The sequence below is a fragment of the Ctenocephalides felis genome, unplaced genomic scaffold (genome assembly GCF_003426905.1).
Source record: "Ctenocephalides felis isolate EL2017-DRISC unplaced genomic scaffold, ASM342690v1 CF-g0.4_SCAFFOLD_01886, whole genome shotgun sequence".
Lineage (NCBI taxonomy): Eukaryota > Metazoa > Arthropoda > Insecta > Siphonaptera > Pulicidae > Ctenocephalides > Ctenocephalides felis.
This window is the reverse complement of record NW_020538040.1, coordinates 185,766,372-185,784,768: the sequence shown is the minus strand read 5'-3', so window position 1 is coordinate 185,784,768 and position 18,397 is coordinate 185,766,372. Positions and strand designations below refer to the sequence as shown.

General features: G+C 31.2%; 1 protein-coding gene across 1 annotated transcript in view; it reads right to left on the bottom strand.

Annotated features, from left to right (window-relative positions):
* The window catches only part of LOC113376406 (FERM and PDZ domain-containing protein 4), a 537,953-nt gene that overhangs the window by 446,010 nt on the left and 73,546 nt on the right, over positions 1-18,397 (bottom strand). The window lies entirely within an intron of this gene.

The window sequence follows — 18,397 nt, the reverse complement described above, 5'->3', positions numbered from 1 at the left end:
AAAAAGGCCAATTTCGAAATAAAAAAATATTAAAAAAAAACTGAATTGCATAAAATTACACAAAAACACTATGAAAAATCATGCTGCATTTTTTGTGTTTCACATCACTATCATTGACTGAAAAATTGAATGATCAAGATATAATACTTTAGTATAAGGTAATATATATTTCAAACTTAATAAAAATTCAACTATACCTGATACTTTATTATTTTTCTTTATAATTATCAAAAAAATAAGATTAAGGTATTGATTCTATTATCATTTAATATTCAAATAGATAAGTCATGATTCTATTATCATTTAATATATAATGTTCATTACTGGAATTAATAATTCCATCTCTACCTATCCCATTGATCCCAATCTCCCCTACACTTAGCAACTGACCTCTGCCCGATTCATTTGTCAAACAACGGCAAATAAATGCTTTCAGTCATCAAAAGAAAAACACATCACGCCATTGTTTTTTCATCGGCTGTAGTTTACCGGCGATAAAAACACATTTATTTATTGGTAGTGGCAACTTTGTATGTATATTCATCAGTCAAATAAAATAATTATTTTACCTATAAATGTTATTTGCGTTTTATTGCTTAGTCAGAACAGGTCGTTTGATGCAAAGTGATGTTTACATTCGAACGTTCATTTCTAAAAATAATAAAATGCATTGTATAAAACATATCAACACGTAAGTTTAGTCTGGGGGACCTGTCATTTTTGTGAATTGGGTATCGTAACAAAATGCGCCAGTAAACGGATTTTAAGAAATATCATAAAATAAAATTAATCAACTTATATTAAATCTTTAAAAAAATAATTGTGAAGTTATACAGGAAAATAATCACATAGTCAGTTATAAGATACAATTATTGAACTATTTATATTGACTTCTATAAAAAAATACTCATCAGCTATTTACTTTGAATATGTGTATCTAATAAGCAAATGAAAAATATTCTTAAACCATTGATCAATTTTCTATCAAAAATTTTGAAAAAAAAAATCGGTCAAACGTTTGCAATTCGAAAGTTTCCCAGGCCGTTCCCTAATTTTTACGCCAACCCGGGGCGACGCGTTGCCGCAGGTCAAAAGCATGACGTTGGGACTCTTCGAAATACAATATATAAATATACAGTTTATTAATGACGATAACTATAATTGTCGAAGTGTGCATATGAAATAGTAAGTAAGATCAATTTATTACTATTATTACTATTGTGTGAGATAATAATAATAATAGTAACCATCAACTACTGTAATCCAAAGCAGTAAACTCAAGCAAAAATTTGAAGAAAAAAATTGAAAAAATCGTGATAAAGCATTGGTTATAAACCAGCCCTCTCATACAATGAAAATATTCCACGTATCTAATTTCAAAAAACAAAATTTAGATTCTAGTCACATAACACAGCAATGAATTAATCAGTCGCCAAAATAATAAAATTTAGCAAAGAGTGTCGCGTTTTAAATTAATGCAATCATGAGCTCATCTGAACTCATCACAGCTAATTTATTAATTGTACCTGAATGACATAAATGCTCGCTTTTAAAAATCAGTCAATTAAACGAACGTATAATTCATTTTGTATTGCAATTAATTAAATTATGTTGCAGAGCTCATGCGCTTGGAGAGAATTTAATTTTAGTTATCGATTTTTAAAAATGGATTCACAAGGATAAAAAATAATTTGATAAACTTTTTTTTTACAATATATTGAATTCTTTCAACAAATTTTCTTCATTTGCTTTTTATATTAGTATTAGTAGCAGAAAACTACTAAGGCACGGAACTTCGTTGCTTTGAATCGATAAAATATGTAAATGGTAAATAGCGTAAATAATTGCAAAAAACTTTTGCAATGGTATTGCTTACAAAACTGCCATAGTCAACTGCAAATTATATTCAAATTTAGTTTTTCTAAAGGTTAATTTGAAGTGATTATATTTGTTAATTTTTAATACTCCAGCCAATGAAGCGTTTCCAGTCTGAATTTTTTTTACTGTGCTCCAATTTTCATAAAATTTTGGAATTAGGTTCATCTTACCCTCAAGTTCAAAAATTCATCCTCTACGTTTACTGCACTAGAAGTAGTTATATCCATTAAAACCATACAAGGTATTGAAATTTAACAAATTTTTAAATTAAAATTTTCATAATGTCTTTTTCATTATTGTAGTACATAATTTTTATGTATTTTAAAATAGTTAATAAAATATGCCCATGTAAATTGAGATAAATGCGGAATGATCACATCATCTCTACCAAACTGCGCCCACGTATATTATTATATTGTCAAGGTTAGTGTTGTATGGAACGCCACAGAAATCATAAAAGTCAATATAGACAAGTAATAACCTTCAATAATATATATATATATATATATATATATATATATATATATATGCAGCAAAGATTTTAGTACAAACCATCATGCTATATAAAGTAAAAATGTTGACCTTAGAAAATTTGCAGATCTCACTTGCCACAAGGCAAAATGCCACTTAAACCCAGTTTCTTCTTGTGATTTATATTTATATTATTTCAATAAATCAGTTTCATAAATAATTAAATTTTGGAATCAAATTTCTTATCGCTGAATGCTTAGGAAATTTGAGGACCCACGGAAGTTTAAATCAAATCTTTACAACTGACCTCTAAATCAATATAGTAATATGATTCCAAATATAAAATCACAGGCTATTAAATCAATCGCCGCAAACTTATTTTCCTCGGTGACATAAAATCGATACGCAAAAAAATGCGATGCATAATTTAACTCAAACATCTGCGAGTTTACATGCCGTATTAAGAAAACAAACAAATTATTTATGAGCACGCCCACGGTTGACTTTGGGCTTCTAAAAGTGGCAAGGATTAGAGAATCGTTAATAAAACATTTCAAATATTTATGTAATCCAGAACAGGTAATTGTTACGGGATAAATAAAGAAAAGGTGTGTTAACCCTTTCCACTCGGGGACAACGTAGGTCTAGCGTATCACTCGGCCTACTCCTCTGAGGCACTCGGCAGTTTTCATACACAACGGCTCAGTTCGTATTAAAGCGTCAAATGGAATAGATCAAGGATGAGCAAACCCTTCAAATATTGTTAATTTTTAATTTTACGTAGGGTAGGTAATCGCAAAAAAATCGAGAATGAAAATTATTGCATATCTTCACTTTTCAGAGGTTTCTGATCATTCTGGTATATCATAAAAACTAGTGGGGCGCATGGCATCGTGCCTTAAAACAAATTGCTGGAACTTCCCGTACCAAATTATTTTTTTTTTTAAAAGATTACCATTTTTGAAAAAAATTTACTATGAAAAAATTAGGTTTTTGAGAAACTATAAATTTTTGACAAAAATTTACTTTTTTTTGATAAAAAAAAGAATTTTTGATGAAAAATTTATTTTGAAATATTTTGGAAATTCAGAACATTTTTTCAAAGCAATCGTACAGCTTTAACTGCATAGAGACGAAATATCAAAGCGCGTAAGCGCCGCGTCGTTAAACCATTGGTACGGAACCCATAGGAATGTAAATAAAATTCATACTTATTGTTAAAATCTCTATAAAATATCTGATAATTTGATGTGCACATGTCTAATGATCATTTTTGACCGCCAAATGGCATCTTTTTTTACTTTTTTTAGTAGATCTCCGAAACCGCTAGACCTGCCTTCATGAAAATTTGATCAGTTTTTCATCTTGTTAATACAAGTAAAATGTGAATTATTCAAATCGGACGCTCCGTTCTCTTAAAAACTGAGTTACCGTTTTTGTCACTTTTCGCCCCATATCTTCCGAACGGCTAGACCTACCTTCGACAAAAACTAATCAGCACGTCTCCTTATCAATACGAATCGAATGTTTTTTGCATTATTCAAATCGCTTCATCCGTGTTCCCGAAATCGTCGACGAAAATTTGTATCCGAACACACACACATACACGCACACACACACATACACGCACACACGCACACACACACACGTGTACATCCATTTTTTCTAAGGTATGCCAAAATGTTCAGAAGATTTTGAAACGTAAAGATATATAAACATTTTCATTTTCGATTTTATTGCGATTACTATAACTTGCCCTACGGGAAGTTAGAAATTATTGTATGTTTGTGTGTGCGGGTGTGTGTGTGTGTGTGTATGTGTGTGTGTTCGAATACAAATTTTGTCGATGATTTCGGGAATACGGTTCAACCGATTTGAATGATTCAAAAAACATTCGATTCCTATTGATAAGGAGACGTGCTGTTTCGTTTTTCAATCGTTTCGAAGTTACGGGGCAAAAAGTGTCAAAAAGGATAATTCAGTTTTTGAGAGCACGGAGCGTCTGATTTCTATACATTTTTCTCGATAAAATGTCTTTCAAAAATACTCAAAAATCTATTTTTTTTTTCAAAGTTTAAAAAAAAATAGAATGTTTTTTAAGAAAAAATAATTTTTATTACGGTAGGTTCCAGCAATTTACCTTAAGGCACGATGTCATACACCATTAGTTTTGAGATTATAATGAAACTTTGTAAAGCGATAGAGTTTCTATTCTTAATGAATATACTAAAATATTAGAGGCTAGCCACATGTAGTCTAATTAAAAAAATTAACTAAGGTTGATTTATCGTGTTGATTTAGGCGATTTTAATACTGTCTAAAGTTTGAACAATTTGTCGAAAATACCTAACAAACTAAATTTATCTAGATTTATTCCATATCCCCCGACCGACAATACCACAAAAGGTAATGAATATACATAGTTCCCTAAAATGACATTAAATTTAATTATTGAACTCTAATTAAGGAATGCATTTTGTGAAACAGGAGAGGCACTCCTATCTCCTCAGTTGATGTTAATTATACAGCAAACTTTAAAACTTTGCCTGAAACCACCGAGTGCAAATGCTTCTGCACTGCACATAATTAATTAACGCATGTAATAATATTTCAAAACAAATGTACTTAGCGGTATAATTTCATCTCCAAAGTTTCATTTTGATGCATCGCGGTAATTTCACTTTGAATTATGGATGCAATTTAATAGACGCTTTGACAGATTTAATTTATCAAAGGGTATTTTTATAATAAGAAAAACAAGACACAGCTCTGCAAGAACTTATTTGCAATTTATTTATTCATAGATATTATTCCAGGCTTTTGCCATGCATTTTAATAACTAAGTATAAGTGGTATTTTCTTAAATGAGCGTCTTCATCAATACCAATTAAGATTTAGCTACATTTACAATTGTGACAATAATATTGTGCCATTAACCTCTCTTGTAAAATCTATAAGCAAATGTTATCATTTGAAGGAAGTCAACGTGCTAACAGGAAGTGCGTCCAATCGAATACTAATCAAGAGGATTGCTTGTTTTCTTGTTGAATAATATACCAGCAAAAAGAAATTGTGTAAAAAAACATGAATACGATTCTTCAATGCTCAAAAAAAAAAGGAAAATTGATTGAAGAATGCAAAAAATAATTTTTAATAACTATGAAAAATTAATAATAAAATAGTGATATAAGTCACATGTACTGTTCTAAAATTATATTTTACTATTTTAAATAGTTTATGTAAAATTTGTATTTTTTACGTACAAATTTTGAGAATTAGGTGTAAGTGGCTTCTCACCTTAAAGCAAGCAGCATGAACTACATTATATGTTACAAATTATTTCAAACATTAATTAATTTTATAATTAAGTTTAAAAACTTATAAATTTTATAATTATTTTTTCTCATAGTTCCTTCACTGTATTACTGTACCAAGTTTCATTAAAATTGGCGGACAAAATTATTTCGACAATTAATTGCAAAGAAACAGCAAGAGCTTTTTTTACCAAAAATTAATCAGCACGATTCCCAACTCATATCTTTCGAACAGTTTTTGAATGTTCGAAACAAAATTTTCAAATTAGTACAATTTTTGTCTCAAAAACATTTTTAATATCGTTCAAAGTCCTGTTGAAAAACGCCTCTTACAAATAGCCCCTAGCCTCCCTACAAATTTTCAAAACCTCTAAGATCTCTAAACGATTGTAACTCCGAACTTCATGTATTTAGTAAAAGTCAGTGCAAAAACACCGTCTGTTTTGTGTATGAAGCTAGTGTCTCCTATACAACTTTTACAAAGAACACTCGGTTGTAATGTACTCATTTTTTAGTTAATACTTTTTATTAACTTCCCGTAGGGCAAGTTATAGTGATCGCAAAAAAATCGAAAAAAGTAAAAAAAAGCTATTTGGCGGTCAAAAATGATCCTTAGGCATATGCACATCAAATTATCAGATATTTTATAAAGATTTTAACAATAAGTATAAATTTTGTTTACATTCCTATGGGTTCAGTACCAATGCGTATCCGTTAGACGGCGACGCGGCGCTTACGCGCTTTGACATTTCGTTCCTATGCACTTAAAGCAGTACGATTGCTTTGAAAAAAAGTTCAGAATTTCCAAAATATGTCAAAATAAAGAAAACATTTTTTTTCAATAATTTTTTTTTTTTTCAAAAAAAAGTAATTTTGTGTCAAATTTATAGTTTCTCAAAAATCTTTTTTTTTCAAGTAAAACTTTTTCAAAAATGTTAATCGTTTTTAAAAAAATAATAATTTTTGGTACGGAAAGTTCCAGCAATTTGCCTTAAAGCACGATGTCATGCGCCCCACTAGTTAATTTTAGATCGATGATGGCACAAACCACAGTCGCAAAACGTCTGTAACTCTTATGAAGTAAAGTTAGTGCAAATACAGAGTGTAGTGTATTCTTCGTGTGAATCTAGTGTATCGTATACGACTTTTCCAGAGTACTTTCCTCTAGGTCCTTTTCGCTAGGTCCTTTTCCCTTATCAAATAATGGCAATCTTATGCGAATCGCTAATAATGCACAAACCGCGCTCGATTGTCGTCGGTTACGAAGCGCATTAAACTAAAAGCAAATTGAATAATTCCGCTCTCTGTTAGATAGACCTTGCAAACGACCCCATGATCGTTTATCTGAATAAATTAATGATGCGTAAAATGACCTGCACATTATGATAAGTATCAATTCATTATCTCGACGAGTCGCTGTATTTTGCGATATAGTTCGCCACAACCCGGAAAACCGAATGGGCGACAGTAGAATAGAACGTCACACTTTCTTCGGAAATTCGATGTTCATACAATTACTTCAACACTTCAGACTCTTTACTTCAATCATATATTTTAAGAAAGAATATAATGAATAAAAATTTATCAGGCATATCACAAAGAAATGCCGACGTACTATTTTAAACAATTAGCCTACAACCTTCTGACTGTTAAGATTCCAAAAAGATTAAAAAACATCTTAGCTATAACTTTGCTAGAATTTTGATATAGCGACTCATTATTTTATTTTATTTAAGGAAGAAGTAATATTTTTATTTTCAACTTTCCGTGGGGTAAGTTATAGTAATCGCAAGAAAATACAAAACAAAAATTGCATGCCAGGTGTGTATGTGTGCGTGTAATATGTTTATATGTATGTATGTTCGGATACAAATTTTCATGCTTCCTGGATCAACTGATTTGAATGATTCAAAAACATCAGATTTTTATTGATGGGGAGGCGTGCTGATTAGTTTTTTTGGCAAAGACAGTTTGTGAGAGAACGGATGATTCAAATTGAATGAAAATGCTAAGGGTAAATTTAAATATTAAATAATATCTATTACACGTTTTTTCGGATATTGAAAAAAGTTTAAATATTTTTATATATTTATAACCCCAAACCGATGTGGTCAAATACCTGGGCATGCACTTGGATTCCAGACTAACCTGGAAGCAAAACATCAAAGCCAAAATTCAACAAATCAAGTTCAAGGCCCAAGAATCAATTGGCTTATAGGAAGAAATTTGAAGCTCTCGCTGTATAATAAAGTACTGCTAAACAAATGCGTCATAAAATCCGTTTGGACTTGCGGTATCGAGTTATGGGGATGCACAAGCAAATCCAATATAGTAATGATGCAAAGATGTCAAAACAAAATACTAAGAAATATAGTCAACGCACCGTGGTACATAACTAACCACGCTATTCATAAAGATTTAGATATTCCATACGTCACAGATGTCATCAAAGACAGAAGCTCGATCTACCTCTCAAAAATTGAGTACCACTACAACCAGCTCATTGCTTCTCTAATCGACTCTTCATCACTAAGAAGATTGAAAAGATGCTGGTCAAGCGACCTTAAATAAAACACTAGGATTCACTCATTGGAGTGAACTCTAGTTAATTATTTCTTTTTATTCTTTTTCTTTAATATAATTATTATTATTATTATTTTTTATTATAATTTTTTTTTCTTCTTTATATCACAATAGCTTATGAGATGAATTTTATCTTGATTGCTAATAATAAATAAATATAAAAAAATTAAAAAAAAAAATTTAAAAAAAAATTAAAAAAATGATAACCCCATAGTCTGTAATATGCAATAATTCATTAATTATTCATAATATGAGATATTCACTTAAATTCCGTGAATTATTTCTATTCTAGAATGCAGAGATAATTTTAAAATATATTGTGTTTATTATAAATTATATTATAGCTATAGAATCCAATATGTATGAATACCAGATAAAGTACCTCAATATAATATTCCTTCAAGTTTTTGACGAAGTAAATATTACAAACATTATCGTTGCATCTTGCTGTCGAATTGCATATACGATTCTTTGAGACACAAACTTCTTTATCTCATAAAGTTCGCTTGAAAGATATCTCCGCTTCGAAGAACCTCGCTAAAATAAATATCGGTTACTTCTCAATAAAAGTTTAGATTCTGAAATGCCATCGATTTATGAAGTCCGACATCGCATGTAGCAGTAGTTCTTAAAGTCTTTAAATATTTTATTTTTGAAGGTCTCTTTGTGAATCTTGAAAACATAGTAAGAAATCCGTAGTAACATTTTCATGTGGACTTTATTCTTGAAATGCACTTGTTCAAAACAGGGAGTCCTTGCAGTTTGCCATATACCACACCTTTGCGATATTCTGTACCTTTGCAATTTACAATTAGAAGCATTTCTGTGTTTGTAATTATTTTTTATTGGCTTCATTTCTTTACAAAACTAGCCTGTTGCAATGTGATACAAGTTTTTATAAAACAAATTAAATTATTTCCAACATAAAATGAAACCTTTTGTAACAAAAGAAATAACAACTAGGTGACACTTCCAGATACGTAAAAGCAATTTAAAGGTTAAAGTTATCATTTAATACGTGAAAACCAAATAATTAATCCATCGACCTATTAATAAATCCGCCGATGATATAAATTACAAATGCATTATGGTTTTGACAGGTCTTTGGCACAAAGTCCGGAACGGCGAGGCACGCGTCCGATGCGGTTACCCTGATTACGGCCGCCGCAGACTGCATTACACAGTATATCGTCCGTGTTAATAACGCAGCTACCGAACTGCATATATGAATAACCGCTTAGCTTCATAATTAAATTTCTGAGTTGTTCGTGCACGTATGTAAGTTGCAACGTGTTACCATTTTTTCCGCAATAATTCAGCGCAGAGCTATTTAATATATAGCCGGGGGACTCTACGACTTGCAAGGAACCTCAGGGTTACACGTCTGAGAGATTTTGATGAAACTACGCATGGTGATAGGGTTGATAGAACGAGATGATTAAATTATCATAGAAACATAAAAATTAGTTTGACAATAAAAACTATCTGAAGTTTAGAAGAATAGACTACGCGCTATACGAAGGGGGAAGTCTCCGAGTGCGGGACACCTAAGGTTATTTATAAATAAATCAAAAAATATTTTACGAAATGTTTATTAAATTATGACTTATGTTAGATAACAAAGTTAGAAATCAAACTAAATTAACAAAAACGCAATCTTTGCTAAACCATAATTAATACTATCAATCAAACTTTGGTAACAAAAAATGTGATTTTACGAAGTGGCACCTAGTACCGGACATTTCAAAATTACCAGCATTGAACACATATGTAGCCATCCCCACACTCTGGAATATCTGCACATTTGTGTTTGACAAATATTCTTAGATATTGCAAAAAAAATCACTAATTATCCCCCCTTTTGGCTGGGCCACACCGATGCTCTCAGCTGGAGCATTCATCATAAGATTATCATTCTTTGATTAGAAAATACAAAAAATGGGGGTATGTAGTGACTGTTAGCACTCATACAGAACAATATTAAATAATTGGAATAAATTACGCATATCTCACAAGAAGTATTAATATGTTTACTGTCAGGCACTAAGGGACGACTTTGTGTCCGGTGCTAAAGGACAGACATTTTCGTTCATTTGGTGGCACCTTTTATCTTTGCATACCCCTCAAATGTAAGTCCATAAATATGCTAGAATTACTTCCATTGATATTTAGGTGACGCCGTGATTTGCGCCTAAAACAGGATAGGGTTGTTCTCGCCGGCCGTGTGCGTCACCTTTTACTTGTATTTTGAAATAAAAAGATTTATATGCGCTTACATACGGGTTAAATAGAGTGTCCGGCTTTAGGTGCCGTCCGGCGTTACGGAACTTCCCCCTACTTAAGTATGCAATGTTTTCGTAGAATCGAACATTTTATTTTACAACGTTGGCTTGAAAAAAAATGTGCTATATATAATGTACAAAGTAAAAACTTGTGTGAGAAACCGAATTTTTGAATGTAAGCAATTATTTATCTATTTTATTTATTTATACTTATTTATCTATGAATGTAAGGTAAATAATGTTCATCTATATTGAGCCAATATTGGCTTCGAATGTGGGTCCAATATTAATAAATGCTAACGAAACAATATTGGGAAAATATGCATAATCAATATTGCGCCCACATAAAAATCAATATTGCGCCACGATTCATTTACACTGGGAAATTATTTTCGAACCGATATCAACTTTGGATAGCTTGATATCAAGCAGTATGATATATTTTTTTTAGGTTATTGATCTTAAATATAATTTCTAGCATAAATTGGACACTTAATAATAGAAGTCAAAAATCTAGCATCTTCCCTTCCAAAAACAATAACACAATTATTAAATGTGTTCATAATAGTTAGATCGAAACAATATCTGATGTACCATGCGAAATAAATAGATACTGCAAGTTTCTATCTACATTAAGCAAGAGTTTGGAATTAAATTGCAACTGTTGATTTCAGAATATATATACACATCGTTCATTGCGCAACTTACAAAGCGCAAAGCGATGTTGACAGCTGATACAAATGCAGCTATTCGTTTCAACCGTAGGCGCTTCCCATTTACGAAATAAATCCGTTCTGAAATGTTCATTGAAAAGAGCATTATGTATTTTCAGAGTACGTCCCGAATCGCACAAATGACTCCAAGGATTATTTAATGTCATCCAGTTACGTAATTTTCTCACGTGTGCAGTCGCTGTTCCGTTATGAATGCAAGTGAACGAATACAACACACGTTATTGCCGACGTACATCGCAAACCGACTGTGTACTGTAGGTATACTGTACACTGTATCAGAATACGCGCTATATCTAGAATACAGAATACATTATCGCAATGGTAAACAAGATATATTATATATGAAATGAAATAGCAATGTACGAATACGATGCAAATGTTTGTCGCCGATGCTGTTACTTATTACAACATTACATAAGAAAAAGAAAATGATGGGAGCGACACTCGGAAAATATAAATAGCATGCGTATTGTGAATTTAATACATACAACAAGGAAATCTAAATCACGCGGAAGAAAAGCGTTTCACTCCTTGTTCCTCTCTTGCTTCCTTTTTGTTTTCAAATTAAATTTAATATAAATAAGCCATCGTCTTATGCTCTAGAGTCTAGACTTTATGGTAGTTACTAACTGTTCATAGAATATTTTAGTACTACAATATCGTACAGTGAAATTGAGAATTTGACGTTGCACTTTGATGTGTCGCAATAACCCAAGATCGATAAAAGACATAAAATCGGGATAAACGTCAAACAAATCGTTATAGAATTATGAACAATTCTAAGTATGAAACGTTATTAACCAATAGTGTAATTTAATTTAATAACTTTTAAATGAGCGTTGCACAGTAAAATTGAATATTTGACTGGTCATATACTTTTGACTTCTCATAGGCCAATAATATTTTGAGGAATTCGTTTCGAGAATCCGAAGTTCTCCTTGTTAGATCAAATCCCAAATTACAAAAAATGCACATTTTTTATGATTATTATTATAAGATAGTTAGACAACAAATATTCTCTGGATGCCAATGATCATTCAATAGAACAAGCCTACGTTCGCATAGCGCAATGTTAATGATCTGTGGAAAGCAGTTAAATGCATTCACGCATCATATTGTGTTTTATGTTTGAGGTCTCATTAGATAGTAATACAAAATTCTATAATACAAGTCGCGAAAAACTAATCAACCAGTCCTTCCTTTTCCATTCAGGAAAAACTTAAAATTTTGGCTCACGTGCACAAAAACACAGACGTAGTATCAATTTTGGTATCAAAGGATTCAGAATGACTTGATACATCGCGAAAAAAATAAACTAGTGGTACATGGCATTGCGCCTTAAGGCAAATTGTCGAAACTTCCCGTGCTGTAATTATACATGCGAAGAATAAAAATAATGTACAATCAACAAAAATTGATTAGCAATCAAAAACAATTATTCAAAATGTTTATTATAAATATTTTCAAATTGATTAATATAAATAGTGTAAGTTTCACCATTCGTATTTTATAGACAATAAATGTAAGAGGTTATAGAGTAGACAACAAACGGTATTGTAATTCTAAACATACTGATTCTTGGTATCGGATCTAAATAAAGTAAACTAAATTTAGTACTTATTAACTATAAAATTTATGATAATTTTAAGTAGTATTTGAGTAAATACTAATAAAAAGTCAAGATTTTCCAGTTTTCCCAGAATTTTATCACTGCAACTCGCCTGTAGGCCACAACGTTAAAAATACGATGTTACAGTATATGGGAAAAGAACTAAGAATTTTAAGATCTTTTTAACTATGTACATATAATTAACTTCCCGTAGGGCAAGTTATAGTAATCGCAAAAAAATCGAAAATAAAATTTTTTATATATTTTTACGTTTCAAAAAACCTTCTCAACATGTGTGTGTGTGTGTGTGTGTTCGGATACAAATTTTCATCGATTTCGCGAACAAGGATGAAGCGATTTGAATAATTCAAAAAACATTCGATTCGTATTGATAAGGACGTGCTGATTAGTTTTTCGAGAAGCCAGGTCTAGCCGTTCCGAAGATATGGGACAAAAAGTGCCAAAAAAAGTAACTCAGTTTTTAAGAGAACGTAGCGTCTGATTTGAATAATTAAAAAACATTTTACTTGTATAACAAGATGAAGAACTGATCAAATTTTCATGAAGGTCTAGCGGTTTCGGAGATCTAGTAAAAAAAGTAGAAAAAAATGCCATTTGGCGGTCAAAAATGATCATTAGACATATGCACATCAAATTATCAGATATTTTATAGAGATTTTAATAATAAGTATGAATTTTGTTTACATTCCTATGGGTCCGTACCAATGTTTATCCGTTAGACAGCGACGCGGCGCTTACGCGCTTCGATATTTTGTCTCTATGCACTTAAAGCAGTACGATTGCTTTGAAAAAATGCTCTGAATTTCCAAATTTTTTCAAAATAAATTTTTCTTCAAAAATTCTTTTTTTTTCATAAAAAGTAAATTTTTGTCAAAAATTTATAGTTTCTCAAAAATCTATTTTTTTTCAGAGTAAATTTTTTTAAAAAATGTTAATCTTTTTTTAAAAAAAAAGAATTTTTGGTACGGGAAGTTCCAGCAATTTGCCTTAAGGCACGATGCCATGCGCCCAACTAGTTCTTATATGGTTCTATACAAACATACATAAATACATACATCCATTTTTTCGAAGGTATGCCAAAATGCTCTGAAACGCGAAGATATGCAAAAATATTCATTTTCGATTTTTTGAGATTACATTAACTTACCCTACAGAAAGTTATTAAGCAAATTGCTATTTTTTGACAAAAACAAGCTTCTCCTTCGGTTTAACGATATTTGTTCCTGAATCGGTTCCTGTTCCCATTGTGACCGTTAAATACTTGTGTGACTTGTTGAACGGTTCGGCAATATGTATTCAATCCAGCGTGTAGATTACATGAATACTTAATATTACTGCACATAATTCTGTTCAATAATCCGCAATTCGGTTATTGTTCCCAACAGTGCGTCCGAGAGCCGCCGCCAGGCTGGAACTCTCGATTACTTTAGCGAGCGCGCTCTCGGTGCGGCCGCTTTTCAATGTAAGGCCATTGATTCGGGTTGACGATTGTAATTGTAGTTGGCACACGTACGGAAAATTAAATCATTTGTTTGCATAAAATGTACAATTTGTGTGCTGAATTCGCGCGCGAGGCGTGAAGCGCACTTGATACTGAATCGCTGCTTGTTAGCAAAGTGCTTGATTGGAACGTCAACGCTGCTTTGTTTGATATTAAATCCGAGCACTTATGAATTGTATCAGAATACCGATAATTACCTTCGTGTAAATCTCGATTCGGAAGTTTGCGAATTACGAACTTTGGAAACGCATTGAGCTTTCGGGCAAAGTTTCAGTATTTGCACTGTTTTAGACAAAGAACATTGATGTTTGAATTTCATTTGTTCGAGCGGTATACGCTTTGCAGCCGAACCATTGATACCGTTTATCACAAAATCATAAAACAGGATTAATATGAAATTTGCAAAATAATTTTAAATTACACTAAAAAAATCACTTATATAAAACTACAATGACCATCTTATCATTTTTTTTTTTTTTTAATTTATTTTCAACAGCAATTAGAATACTATTAATACAATTCTATGAGCTATTTGGTGAGTAATGAGTAATTCACCAACTATGTTCATCTCTACAAAGATGTGGTAGTGTTAAAGGTCTTCAATATTAACTTTGAGAAGCTTCTTTTTCGGTCTTCTTGAAATTGGTGTTTCAAGAAGCTGAGTGACTATTGAATTTGATGTTCCAGTTTTTGAAAATGTTGAACACCATTTATTTTTATTATTCTGTTTATGAATTCTATAAATAACATTTGAGTTTTTAGTACAAAGCAAAAAATTAATTTTTGAAGTGAAAAGTTAAAATATTCATCATAACTATTTGAAAAGATACCAAATCACAATTCCTAATGATTGAGTCGTGTATTCACACATATGGAAAAGTGCATGCAACTTGCCTTAAGACAAAATGCCACTCACACCTAGTTTTAATCATTTCGAATAGGAATCAAAACTATTCTTATTGTTCTAATGCTCCCAAAAACTATTTTCACTTGAAATCATATATTAGGCCTATGCAAATAATGAAATGAAAACAAAATTTTTGCTTATTAAAATTTATATAAGGTATCTGATAACTTGATGTGCATATGTCTAATGATCATTTTTGACCGCCAAATGGCATTTTTCAAAACTTTTTTTTTTGATCCCCGAAATTGCTGCTTTACCAAAAATTTAGTCAATTGTTCATTCAATCGATACAAGTAAAACGTTTTGAATCATTCAAATCGGACACTCTATTCTTTTAAAAATTGAATTGCCATTTTTTGCACTTTTTGCCCCGTATCCTCGAAACGGCTAAACCTGCCGTTCTCAAAAACTAATCATCAAGTCTCTCCATCAATACGAATCGAATGCTTTTTGATGCATTCGAATCGGTTTATCTGCGCCCATAATCGTGGACAAAAATTGTATCTACACAAAACACAAACACATACATTTTTTGAGGTATGCCAAAATGTTCAGACTTTAAAATGTTAGCATATGCATTTTGCTATTATTATAATTTACCCTACGGGAAGTTAACAATTCAAAGATCGTCAGGTGCTCCAAAAATTTTATTTCATCTTCGCATACAAAAATAACAATTCAAAATTGTGTCACCTTGTTGCCAACAAGACAGGTATCAAATTCAATTTTACAAGACAATCAATAAACCTTTAATTTATCGAATTTCCACAAATAGATAATTAAAGAATAACAAATGATGGGACGAATGATAAGGAAGATTCGTATATAACCTCAGAGAAAAGCTTTCATCAACAGACACTACATGTGGATTAAAAGGCAACAAGAGCTTCCACCCATTCTGATATCCGACGAGTGTTTTCTATTACTACGCTACATATAATCAACTAAGAAGCTTCTGCAGGCTAAGGCTAAGGCTAATAGGTCTTGTATTGCGCGCGCTGGGTTTCAAATAATTGCATTGCTTACTGAAACAAATATCTCTTTTATACAATACGTGGGTACCTGTATTATAAAATCAAATTTTATTTCTAAATTTGCAGAAAAAGTGTAAATAGTTCAATAGGATGGTGGATAAATGGGAAATCAGCAATTAAGGAAAAAGATTAGCCTTACCAATAAAGATTTGATGGCTATCAAAAAATGAAGGAGAACAACTTCGTTTGTTTACGCCAGTAGAATGTAAATAGATAAATTCAGATTCTGCAAAACTTCTTAAATATTTTTTTAATTTCCCGTAGGGAAAATTATAGCAATCAGTAAAAAATCGAAAATGAAAATTTTTGCATATATTTATGTTTCAAAGGTTTCTGAATATTTTGGCATACCTTAAAAAAAATGGAGGTATGTGTGTGTGTTCGGATACAAATTTTGTCAACGATTTCGTAGAATGTAAGAAGACAAATATAGATTCTGCAAATCTACTAAGATCCTTCTTTTTCTTTATAAATATTGGTAAGATCATTAGTATTAAAAGTGTGTTTAAGGGAAGAAATATGTTCAGAGAATATTGTATTAAATTTTTCAGGGTTGTTAGATTTATAAACATGTTGATTCCTATTTCACAAATGATTTGGAAAATGACTTGTTTACTTCTGTGCATTGTTAAAGTTCTTCTCACAAACAATATTTATTTATTACAAACTTGGACTGTTATGTTCTTTCTAAGAATTCAAATGACTTTTTCCATTTATTTAAATGTTTCAGTTTTTATAGCAATGGCAATAGGAGGCGACGTTTTAGTAAAGTCATTGCTGGGGGAGTAGTGTGGCAATATACAAAATTATGAATATTTGGTTAATAAATCAACAATAAATTACAAATCCATTTCTAGAAATGTGCTAATATTTGGTACCACTGATTGCTCATCTTATGGAATCTCCAGAATGCTTATCTTATCTCTATTTTATTTCATCATCTACCACTAAGCCTCCTCAAGTACCTTTTGACTAACTTTCGTTAGATTTTCTTTACTTTTAAAATTATGATCAGCAGATATTGTTCCTTATGCAATTGCTCATTGTGATTTGTTTCTCTAAAATAAGTTGTTCGTGAACAGGGATTACAATGAACTGGAAAAAGCTGATTTATGTATAAATAAATATGGATTTGACAGCTTTAGAAAAACATGTCATACACATCAAATAATTCATTCATGTTGATGAAAATTATCTGCGCAACCATTTCCTCGGAAAACAGACTATAAAAGCATAAACCTGCAACTGAAGCATTCTTTATTTGATCAGCACATAATATTTTTACAGATGACACATACGTGTTTCGATTTGCCGCAATTGTTCAGATGAATATACTGCGTTAACCGTCATAATCGAACCGCTGCTCTACTTTTCCTTTGTTTTCTGGGAAAAAGGTAAAATCTGCCGCATGAATTGAAAACGTGATGCTGTTACGTCAACTGAATCTCGTTCGAATGGCGATATAAATAATATGGACATTGTAAAAGACACATTACATAATATTTTATTTAAGACATTAATTAATTTATAAAAAAAAATGCATATTCTATAATATTGAGATAACCATACATCCCGGTTTGGCCAGAACTATCCCGCATTTCCACCTTGTGTCCCGTGTTTTTTTAAAAGCATTGTTTGTGCTGGATTTAGATCTTTTGTCCGATCTTTTGTCAAAAGTATAGACTTAATTGAATTTTCGCTCTAGTTTAATAATATAATTGAAATTATCACATCAAATCAAATATCTGAAAATATTATGTACAAAAAGTATGCTCATACAAAACAATAAGTTATAAATGAAAAAATTCATGAAAACAAAATTCTGAAAGTGATTTAAATAGCCTCTTCGTTAGTTCCAGGCCCAAAAACTTCGACATACATTGAACTAGTGATTTTTTTGCTCTTCTAATGCAATGACTAAGTATTGGAGAAGAAACTTCATTTTAAATTTCGCTGGCTCGATTAGAAACTGATGGCTAAATTACCAAGTACAAAAGACCCTCCAAATTTTATCGGTTTTGAAAAATCATTTTAACTTTTTACTATAAAAATCAAAAGTATAA